A 12,267-nucleotide genomic window follows, 5' to 3' on the forward strand; every position below is an offset into this window, starting at 1 on the left:
TATATTAGTGGAGATCAGTGATAACTTTAGTCTATTTTAAATTAGCTTTTTATTTTATTCAATAACAATGCATGGTTTAAAAGGTTAAATACAACTATGAGACTTATAGAGGAAAAGTAGTCTCAGGATATACCTTCCTCATGCTCTGGTACTCTTAGATTTTTCTTCTGGAATGTATCATCATATTTGTAAATATCATGTGTATATCCTTATCTTTATAGTTACCTATTTAAGACATATCTGTTGACTTCATATTATGTTATGGAGATTTTTCTTGTCTTCTCTGCTTCTTTTCCCTACCCTGCATCCAGTTATCCCAATTTTTAAATTTATTATCACCATTTTTTTTTAGTTCACACAAGTTTATTATAAAAGAACACTGCAGTGCTCTTGTTCAGTAACATCATCTTAAGGAGAGGGAAAAATGGTTCTGTTCAAAACAACCCACCAGGTTCTGACAATAACAAAGAATAACATGGGGCTGAGATTTGAGAAGGGAATAAACTGAGTGCAGACAAGTCATACTATTAAATGATTTCTCTGAAAATAAACAAAATGACTTCAACTCACAAGTAGAGGGGAGGCCTTGGTACTTATTTTTTTTAAAATGTTCATTAAGCTCCAATGATTGTTTGCTGCTATCTTTATCTACAGTCATGCTGAGTAAAGCTACAGCTAAATGGAAGTTCAATTGTATTTATGAAGTGTGAATGTTTACATCTTATTATCTGCAGTCTCTCAGAGAAAGCAAAAGTAACTATAAATAGCACTATGCCGGAAACTGGTTTCCTGACAATGTTGCTGCAGCATGTAATGAACTGGTTCTTGTAAACTGGTCACGGCTGTTGATGTCAGGAAACTTGTATTTTTATATACCGCATCTTTTGGTCCATGTAAAAACAAATATTTTGAATGTTAACTATTTTCTGACACTTTGGAGTTACGGTTGCTCTTTCCAATTCCATTAGGTCAATATATGGTTCATGGCAATACTGGACAAGTTTAAAGTTTCATTACAGGAAGTAGTCTGGGGTACTATGAGTAACATGTGTTTCACCTCTACTAGGTGCTGGATCAAACTGCAAGAAAGAATATTTAATGTATCATCAAGTTCCATGACTTGGTCACTACAATGATAATAATAGTGTGGAAATCATTACTACATTCCAATCCTGGCACCAGTTATATCCCTTCATCACTAGCTGGTGAGCTCTAGACACCAATGTGAGCCCATTGGCATAATTATATGTCTCAGAAATATTTTGCACAAATGTGTAATCAGTTCCTCAAGTAGATGTACTCCAACCACCAAGATCATCTGGATCTGACCACAGACAGTCACACATTGGACCCTCATGGAGAACTTGTAGGCAATCAAGTGCCTTGATGTAATCCAGTGGATCTGTGGATGGTGAAAGGCCACCCTGTCAACAGAAGATGTGCCCATCCACAAAGGCAGTGAGAGGAAGATCTATAAAATATTTCCAAACATTTGTATTTCCATATTTTCTTAAAAACTCATCCTAGACACCATAAACGTGTGTGATCTGCCTGTTCTCGTGATTCCCTACAAGAATGGTGTTACGTTCCTGCTAATGAAACTTACCATCACCAATTTTGTTAAATGATTATTTAATGCTTATAATGTCTGTTTAAGTATTGTTCACTGTTAGGCAGGTAAAACACTATGATAGTTTGGTTTTATACAAATTTTATTTTTCTTCATTACTATTTCATTCTTTCAGTTGCTTCATTTTCTATGTATCAGTGGTACAAGAGTTATATAGCCTTCCCCAAATTTAGTAGTAGATATGAAAGAATCCTCATTTCAATTCTATTTATCATATAACCAGAAGCATTTCATTTTTCCTTCCTTCCTACCTCCTTCCTATTTCCTTTCCTTTTTCAATCCAGGAGTCCTTTTATGCAGTCTGAACTGCTTTCTCTAGATATTTCTTGGGTTTAGGTATGCTCTATTCCTACAAATATTTTCTCCAGAATTTCTATGCTGGAGCCATATTCCTGCCTTCCTTTCTCTTGGTTTAACCCTGACTATTGTGTAGATAGATATTGTCTAGCAATTTCTTGATAATGACAGCTAAGGAGCCATATTCCTGCCTTTCTTTCTCTTGGTTTAACCCTGACTATTGTGTAGATAGATATTGTCTAGCAATTTCTTGATAATGACAGCTTATGTGACTGACACATCTTTATTCTTTCTCCTTCAAACTTTTTTTAAGAAATTTAAATTATTTATTTAATTGATTTATATATGACAGCAGAATGCATTACAATTCTTATTACACACACACAGAACAATTTTTCATATCTCTGGTTGTATACAAAGTATATTCACACCAATCCGTGCCTTTATACATGTACTTTGGATAGTAATGATCATTACATTCCACCATCATTAATAACCCCATTTCCCCTCCCTTCCCCTCCAACCCCTCTGCCCTATCTAGAGTTCATCTATTCCTCTCATGATCCCTCTCCCTATCACACTATGAATCAGCCTCCTTATATCAAAGAAAACATTTGGCATTTCGTTTTTTGGGATTGACTAACTTCACTTAGCATTATCTTCTTTAACTCCATCCATTTACCAGCAAATGCCATAATTTTATTCTCTTTTATTGCTGAGTAATATTCCATTGTGTATATATACCACATTTTTTAATCCATTTGTCTATTGAAGGGCATCTAGGTTGCTTCCACAGTTTTGCTGTTGTGAATTGTGCTGCTATAAACATTGATGTGGCTGTGTCCTGTAGAATGCTGTTTTTAAATCCTTTGGCTATAGACTGAGGAGAGGGACAGCTGGGTTAAATGGTGGTTCCATTCTCAATTTTTCAAGAAATCCCTATACTCTTTCCATATTAGCTGCACCAATTTGCAGTTCCACCAGCAATATATGAGTGTACCTTTATCCCCACATCCTCACCAACACTTATTGTTGTTTGTCTTCATAATAGCTGCCATTCTTACTGGAGTGAGATGAAATTTTAGAGTGGTTTTGACTTGCATTTCTCAAATTGCTAGTGATGATGAACATTTTTTTCATATATTTGTTGATTTATTGTATATCATCTTCTGAGAATTATCTGTTCAAGTTCTTGGCCCATTTATTGATTGGGTTATTTGCTTTTTTGGTGTTTAGCTTTTTGACTTCTAGTGATTAGTGCTCTATCTGATGTGTGAGGGGTAAAGATTTGCTCCCAAGATGTAGGCTCTCTATTCACCTCACAGATTGTTTCTTTTGCTGAGAAGAAACTTTTTAGTTTGATTCCATCCCATTTAATGATTCTTGATTTTAATTCTTGTGCCATAGGAGTCTTATTAAGGAAGGTGGGACCTAATCCCACATGATGGAGATTAGGGCCTATTTTTTTTTCTTCTATTAGACGCAGGGTCTCTGGTTTAATTCGTAGGTCCTTGAACCATTTTGAGTTGAGTTTTGTGCATGGTGAGATATAGGGGTTTAATTTCATTTTGTTGCATATGTATCTTCAGTTTTCCCAGCACCATTTGTTGAAGAGGTTATCTTTTCTCCAATGCATGTTTTTGACACCTTTGTCTAATATAAGATAATTGTAATTGTGTGGGTTAGTCTCTGTGTCCTCTGTTCTCTACCAGTCTATTTTGGTGCCAGTATTATGCTGTTTTATTTTTTTATACTCTGTAGTATAGTTTAAGGTCTGGTATAGTAATGCCACTTGCTTCACTCCTCGTGTTATGGATTACTTTATCTATTCTGGATTTCTTATTTTTCCAGATGAATTTCATAATTGCTTTTTCTATTTCTATGTGGAATGTCATTGGAAATTTATATTTAAATTTTATATTTAAATTTACATCAAGTGCCTTGATGTAATCCAGTGGATCTGTGGATGGTGAAAGGCCACCCTGTCAACAGAAGATGTGCCCATCCACAAAGGCAGTGAGAGGAAGATCTATAAAATATTTATTTTTTGAGGCTATTAAAAATGGGGTAGTTTTCCTTGTTTCCCTTCTGATGATTTGTCACTGATATACAGAAATGCCTTTGATTTATGGGTGTTGATTTTATATCCTGCTACTTTGCTGAATTCACCTACTAGTTCTAGAAGTTTTCTGGTGGAACTTTTAGGGTCTTCTAGGTATAGAATCATGTCTTCAGCAAACAGTACCAATTTGAGTTCTTCTTTTCCTATGTGTATTCCTTTGATTTCTTTCATTTAATTGCTCTGGCCAGAGTTTCAAGAACTATGTTAAATAGAAGTGGCGAAAGAGGGCATCCATGTCTTGCTCCAGTTTTTAGAGGGAATGCCTTCAACTTTTCTCCATTTAGAATGAAGTTGGCCTGGGACTTAGCATAGATAGCCTTTATGAAGTTGAGATATGTTCCTATTATCCCTACTTTTTCTAGTGTTTTGAACATAAAGGGGTGCTGTATTTTGTCAAATGCTTTTTCTGCATCTATTGAGATGATCATATGCTTGTTATCTTTAAGTCTATTGATGTGATGAATTACATTTATTGATTTCTGTATGTTGAACCAACCTCACATTCCTGGGATGAATCCCACTTGGTCATGGTGTATGATCTTTTTGATATGTTTTTGTATTAAATTTGCCAGAATTTTATTGAGAATTTTTGCATCTATGTTCATTAGAGATATTGGTCTGAAGTTTTCTTTTTTTTGTTTCTTTCTTATTTATTTATTTATTTATTTATTTATTTATTTATTTATTTATTTATTTATTTATGTGTCTTTGCCTGGTTTTGGAATCAGGGTAATATTGGCCTCATAGAATGAGTTTGGAAGTGCTGCTTTTTTTTTTATTTCCTGAAATAAATTGAAGAGTATTGGTATTAGTTCTTCTTTAAAGGTCTTGTAGAACTCTGCTGTGTATTCGTCTAGTCCTGGGCTTGTCTTTTTTTTTTTTTTTTTTAAGATGTTGTGTCCACTGAGAACTAAAAAATAAATACTAAAAAATTCTCTCTCTCTCTCTCTCTCTCTCTCTCTCTCTCTCTCTCTCTATTTTAATTATTTTTATTTATTTTTCTTTTTTTCTTTTTGGTTGTGCAAAACATTACATAGTTCTTGATATATCATATTTCACACTTTGATTCAAGTGGGTTATGAACTCACATTTTTACCCCGTATACAGATTGCAGAATCACATCAGTTACACATCCACTGTTTTACATATTGCCATACTAGTGTCTGTTGTATTCTGCTGCCATTCCTATCCTCTACTATCCCCCTCCCCTCCCCTCCACTCTTCTCTCTCTACCCCCTCTACTGTAATTCATTTCTCCCCCTTGTATTATTTTTTCCTTTCCCCTCACTTCCTCTTGTATGTAATTTTGTGTAACCCTGAGGGTCTCGTTCCATTTCCATGCAATTTCCCTTCTCTCTCCCCTTCCCTCCCACTTCTCATCCCTGTTTAATGTTAGTCTTCTTCTCATGCTCTTCTTCCCTACTCTGTTCTTAGTTACTCTCCTTATATCAAAGAAGACATTTGGCATTTGTTTTTTAGGGATTGGCTAGCTTCACTTAGCATAATATGCTCTAATGCCATCCATTTCCCTCCAAATTCTATGATTTTGTCATTTTTTAATGCAGAGTAATACTCCATTGTGTATAAATGCCACATTTTTTTATCCATTCGTCTATTGAAGGGCATCTAGGTTGCTTCCACAGTCTTGCCATTGTGAATTGTGCTGCTATAAACATCGATGTAGCAGTGTCCCTGTAGCATGCTCTTTTTAGGTCTTTAGGGAATAGACCCAGAAGGGGAATAGCTGGGTCAAATGGTGGTTCCATTCCCAGCTTTCCAAGAAATCTCCATACTGCTTTCCAAATTGGCTGCACCAATTTGCAGTCCCACCAACAATGTACAAGTGTACCCTTTTCCCCACATCCTCGCCAGCACTTGTTGTTGTTTGACTTCATAATGGCTGCCAATCTTACTGGAGTGAGATGGTATCTTAGGGTGGTTTTGATTTGCATTTCTCTGACTGCTAGAGATGGTGAGCATTTTTTCATGTACTTGTTGATTGATTGTATGTCCTCCTCTGAGAAGTGTCTGTTCAGGTCCTTGGCCCATTTGTTGATTGGGTTATTTGTTATCTTATTGTCTATTTTTTTGAGTTCTTTGTATACTCTGGATATTAGGGCTCTATCTGAAGTGTGAGGAGTAAAGATTTGTTCCCAGGATGTAGGCTCCCTATTTACCTCTCTATTGTTTCTTTTGCTGAGAAAAAACTTTTTAGTTTGAGTAAGTCCCATTTGTTGATTCTAGATATTAACTCTTGTGCTATGGGTGTCCTATTGAGGAATTTGGAGCCCTACCCCACAGTACGTAGGTGGTAGCCAACTTTTTCTTCTATCAGATGCCGTGTCTCTGGTTTGATATCAAGCTCCTTGATCCATTTTTGAGTTAACTTTTGTGCATGGCGAGAGAAAGGGATTCAGTTTCATTTTGTTGCATATGGATTTCTAGTTTTCCCAGCACCATTTGTTGAAGATGCTATCCTTCCTCCATTGCATGCTTTTAGCCCCTTTATCAAATATAAGATAGTTGTAGTTTTCTGGGTTGGTTTCTGTGTCCTCTATTCTGTACCATTGGTCCACCTGCCTGTTTTGGTACCAGTACCATGTTGTTTTGTTACTATTGCTCTGTAGTATAGTTTGAAGTCTGGTATTGCTATACCACCTGATTCACACTTCCTGCTTAGCATTGTTTTTGCTATTCTGGGTCTTTTATTTTTCCATATGAATTTCATGATTGCTTTCTCTATTTCTACAAGAAATGCCGTTGGGATTTTGATTGGCATTGCATTAAATCTATAGAGAACTTTTGGTAATATCACCATTTTGATGATGTTAGTTCTGCCTATCCATGAACAGGGTATATTTTTCCATCTTCTAAGATCTTCTTCAATTTCTCTCTTTAGGGTTCTGTAGTTTTCATTGTTTAAGTCTTTCACCTCTTTTGTTAGGTTGATTCCCAAGTATTTTATTATTTTTGAGGATATTGTGAATGGAGTGGTTGTCCTCATTTCCATTTCAGAGGATTTGTCACTGATATACAGGAATGCCTTTGATTTATGCGTGTTGGTCTTATATCCTGCCACTTTGCTGAATTCATTTATTAGCTCTAATAGTTTCTTTGTAGACCCTTTTGGGTCTGCTAGGTATATAATCATGTCATCTGCAAATAGTGATAATTTAAGTTCTTCTTTTCCTATTTTTATGCCTTGAATTTCTTTTGTCTGTCTAATTGCTCTGGCCAGTGTTTTGAGAACTATGTTGAACAGAAATGGTGAGAGAGGGCATCCCTGTCTTGTTCCAGATTTTAGAGCGAATGCCTTCAATTTTTCTCCATTCAGAATGATGCTAGCCTGAGGCTTAGCATAGATTGCTTTTACAATGTTGAGGTATGTTCCTGTTATCCCTAGTTTTTCTAGAGTTTTGAACATAAAGGGATGCTGTACTTTGTCGAATGCTTTTTCTGCATCTATCGAGATGATCATCTGGTTCTTATTTTTAAGTCTATTGATGTGGTGAATAACATTTATTGATTTCCGTATATTGAACCAGCCTTGCATCCCAGGGATGAATCCTACTTGATCATGGTGCACAATTTTTTTGATATGTTTTTGTATTCGATTCACCAGAATTTTATTGAGGATTTTTGCATCTAGGTTCATTAGAGATATTGGTCTGTAGTTTTCTTTCTTTGAAGTGACAATGTCTGGTTTCGGAATCAGGGTGATGTTGGCCTCGTAGAATGAATTTGGAAGTTCTCCCCCTTTTTCTATTTCCTGAAATAGCTTGAAAAGTATTGGTATTAGTTCCTCTTTAAAGGTTTTGTAAAACTCTGCTGTATACCCATCCAGTCCTGGGCTTTTCTTAGTTGGTAGTCTTTTGATGGTTTCTTCTATTTCCTCCATTGATATTGGTCTGTTTAGGTTGTCTATATCCTCCTGACTCAATCTGGGCAGATCATATGACTTAAGAAATTTATCAATGCCTTCACTATCTTCTATTTTATTGGAGTATAAGGATTCAAAATAATTTCTGATTATCTTCTGTATTTCTGAAGTGTCTGTTGTTATATTGCCTTTTTCATCCTGTATGCTAGTAATTTGAGTTCTCTCTCTTCTTCTCTTCATTAGCATGGCTAAGGGTCTGTCGATCTTATTTATTTTTTCAAAGAACCAACTTTTAATTTTATCAATTTTTTCAATTGTTTCTTTTGTTTCGATTTCATTAATTTCAGGTCTGATTTTAATTATTTCTTGCCTTCTACTTCTTTTGCTGTTGTTTTGCTCTTCTTTTTCTAGGATTTTGAGATGAAGTATGAGATCATTTATTTGTTGGTTTTTTCTTTTTTTTTTTTTGAGGAATGAACTCCAAGCAATAAATTTTCCTTTTAGAACTGTTTTCAATGTGTCCCATAGATTCCGATATGTTTTGTCTGTGTTTTCATTTAACTCTAGGAAGTTTTTAATTTCCTCCCTGATGTCTTCTAAAACTCATTGATCATTCAGCAACCTATTGTTCATTCTCCAAGTGATGCTTGATTTTTCTTTCCTTCTTTTATCATTGATTTTCAGTTTTATTCCATTATGATCAGATAAGATGCATGGTATTATCTCTACCCCTTTATATTGTCTAAGAGTTGCCCTGTGACATAATATATGGTCTATTTTTGAGAAGGTTCCATGTGCTACTGAAAAAAAAGTGTAACTACTTGATGTTGGGTGGTATAGTCTATATATGTCAATTAAGTCTAGGTTGTTAATTGTGTTATTGAGTTCTATAGTTTCCTTATTTAACTTTTGTTTGGAAGATCTGTCCAGTGGTGAGAGAGGTGTGTTGAAGTCTCCCATGATTATTGTATGGTGGTCTATTAGACTCTTGAACTTGAGAAGAGTTTGCTTGATGAACACAGCTGCACCACTATTTGGGGCATATATATTTATGATTGTTATGTCTTGTTGGTGTATGGTTCCCTTGAGCAGTATGAAGTGTCCTTCTTTATCCCTTTTGATTAACTTTGGCTTGAAATATATTTTATTAGATATGAGTATGGACACTCCTGCTTGTTTCCGCAGTCCATGTGAGTGGTATGATTTTTCCCAACCTTTCACCTTCAGTCTATGAATATCTTTTCCTATCAGATGCGTCTCCTGTAGGTAGCATATTGTTGGGTCTTGTTTTGTGATCCATTCTACTAGCCTGTGTCTCTTAATTGGTGAGTTTAAGCCATTAACATTTAGGGTTATTATTGAGATATGGTTTGTTCTTCTAGCCATATTTGTTTATTGATGTTACTAAACCTTATTTGTTATCCTCTTTGACTACTTTCCCCTCTTTACTGTCCTACCTCCCATTGTTGGTTTTCAATGTTATTTTTCATTTCCTCTTCCTGTAATGTTTTGCCAAGGATTTTTTGAAGAGATGGTTTTCTAGCTGCGAATTCTTTTAACTTTTGTTTATCGTGGAAGGTTTTAATTTCATCTTCTATCCTGAAGCTTAATTTCGCCGGATACACGATTCTTGGTTGGAACCCATTTTCTTTCAGTGTTTGAAATATGTTATTCCAGGATCTTCTAGCTTTCAGAGTCTGTGTTGAGAGATCAGCTGTTATTCTGATTGGTTTGCCCCTAAATGTAATCTGCTTTCTTTCTCTTGCAGCTTTTAAAATTCTCTCCTTATTCTGTATGTTGGACATCTTCATTATAATGTGTCTAGGTGTGGATCTCTTATGATTTTGCACATTCGGCGTCCCGTAGGCTTCTAGGATTTGGGATTCTGTCTCATTCTTCAAGTCTGGGAAGTTTTCTCGTATTATTTCATTGAATAGATTGCTCATTCCTTTGGTTTGGACCTCTATACCTTCCTGTATCCCAATGACTCTTAAGTTTAGTCTCTTTATGTTATCCCATATTTCTTGGATGTTCTGCTCATGGTTTCTTAACAGTCTTGCTGAACTGTCTATGTTATTTTCAAGTTGAAATACTTTGTCTTCATTGTCTGATGTTCTATCTTCTAAGTGTTCTACTCTGCTGGTAGTATTCTCAATTGAGTTTTTAAGTTGGTTTATTGCTTCCTGCATTTCTAGGATTTCTGTTTGTTTGTTTTTTATAACCTCTATCTCCCTGTATAGTTGATCTTTTGCTTCCTGGATTTATTTATGTAATTCATTGTTGAAGTGATCTTTCATTGTCTGATTTTGCTGTCTAATGTCTTCCTTGAGACTCCAGATCATCTGAAGCATGTATATCCTGAATTCTTTATCTGACATTCGATCTGCTGCAGATATTACCTCTTCTAACGTTGAGTTGACCTGCATTGCTTGTGGTCCTTTCTTTCCTTGTCTCTTCATACTGTTTGTGTTCTTTCTGCTTGGTGAAACTGTTGTGTTATTGAATTTTCCCCCTATATATTTGTATTGCTCTTGTATAGTTGCAAAGTCTCCCTGCGTGGGCAGCGGCTCTGCTTCTCCTCCAATTGGGGCAATGTGCCTACCACACCGGCAGGCCGCTAGGCCTGTTCTGCCAGTCGGTAGCAGGTCCACCTACCTTGCAGGCGCGGGTGGCGGCTCTGCCCCTCTTCGGGCCTCTGGGCCTGTTCTGTCGGTGGCTGCAGTTCCACCTACTTTGCAGGCGCGGGCAGCGGCTCTGCCCCTCTGAAGGCCGCTGGGCCTGTTTTGCCGGTGGCTCACAGGTCCGCCTACCTTGCAGGCATTGGTGGCGGCTCTGCCCCTCCGCGGGTCGCTGGGCCTGTTCTGTCTGTCAGTTGCAGGTCTGGACTGTTCTGTTGGTGGTTGCAGTTCTGCCTACCTTGAGGGGGGCAGCTCTGCCCCTCCGCAGGCCACTGGGCCTGTTCTGCTGGTGGATTGCAGGTCTGCCTACCTTGCAGGCGCGTGGGGCAGCTCTGCCCCTCCGCATGTTGCTGGGCCTATTCTGCCGGTGGGTCACAGGTCTGCCTACCTTGCAGGCATGGTTGGCAGCTCTGCCCCTCCACGGGCTACTGGGCCTGTTCTGTTGGTGGTCACAGTTCTGCCTACCTTGCAGGTGCAGGGGGAGGGGGCGGCTCTGCCCCTCAGCAGGCCACTGGGCCTGTTCTGTTGGTTGTCACAGTTCTGCCTACCTTGTAGGCGCAGGGGGAGGGGGCGGCTCTGCCCCTCAGCAGGCCGCTGGGCCTATTCTGCTGGTGGGTCGCAGGTCTGCCTACCTTGCAGGCGTGGTTGGCAGCTCTGCCCCTCCGCGGGCCACTGGGCCTGTTCTGTTGGTGGTCACAGTCCCGCCTACCTTGCAGGCGCCGGGTGGGGGGGTGGCTCTGCCCCTCAGCAGGCTGCTGGGCCTGTTCTGCTGGTGGTTCGCAGGTCTGCCTACCTTGTAGGCGCTTGGGGCGGCTCTGCCCCTCTGCGGGTTGCTGGGCCTATTCTGCCGGTGGGTCGCAGGTCGCCTACCTTAAAGGCGTTTTTGGCAGCTCTGCCCCTTCTTGGGCCACTGGGCCTGTTCTGTTGGTGGTCACAGTTCTGCCTACCTTGCAGGCACAGGGGGAGAGGGGGCTCTGCCCCTCACCAGGCCTCTGGGCCTGTTCTGCTGGTGGGTCGCAGGTCTGCCTACCTTGAGGCATGGTTGGCAGCTCTGCCTCTCCGTGAGCCACTGGGCCTGTTCTGTTGGTGGTCACAGTTCCGCCTACCTTCTGGGCTTGTCTTGGTTTGTGGGCTTTTGATGGCATCTGCTGTTTCATCACTTGAACTGATCTGTTTAAATTGTGTATATAATTCTGATTCAATTTGTGCAAATTATATGACTCTAAAAATTTGCCAATGCCTTCAACATTTTCTATTTAATTGGAGTACAAGTTTTCAAAATAATTTCTAATTATCTTCTGTATTTCTGTAGCATCTGTTGTAATATTTCCTTTTTCATCATGCATGTTAGTTATATGAGTTTTCTCTCTCCTTCTCTTCATTAGTATGGCTAAAGTCTGTCAATTTTATTTATTTTTTCAAAGAAGCAACTTTTTGTTCTGTCATTTTTTAATTGTTTCTTTTTTAAATTTCATTGATTTCAGCTGTAATTTGAATTATTTCCTGTCTTCTGCTGCTTTTGGTATTGATTTATTCTTCTTTTTCTAGGGCTTTGAGATGTAATATTAAGTCATTTATTTATTGAATTTTTCTTCTTTTAAGAAATGAACTACATGCAATAAACTCTCCTCTTAGGACGGCTTTCAAAGTGTCCCAGAGA

At 38.2% G+C, this 12,267-nt stretch overlaps 1 pseudogene; it reads right to left on the reverse strand.

Moving 5' to 3' along the window:
* Nucleotides 1-1,013: 1,013 nt before the first annotated feature.
* On the reverse strand, nt 1,014-11,764 carry LOC101960910 (serine/threonine-protein phosphatase 2A catalytic subunit alpha isoform pseudogene; annotated as a pseudogene).
* Between the last annotated feature and the right edge of the window lie 503 nt (nt 11,765-12,267).

This window comes from Ictidomys tridecemlineatus, chromosome 5 (genome assembly GCF_052094955.1).
Source record: "Ictidomys tridecemlineatus isolate mIctTri1 chromosome 5, mIctTri1.hap1, whole genome shotgun sequence".
NCBI classification, from domain to species: Eukaryota; Metazoa; Chordata; class Mammalia; order Rodentia; family Sciuridae; genus Ictidomys; species Ictidomys tridecemlineatus.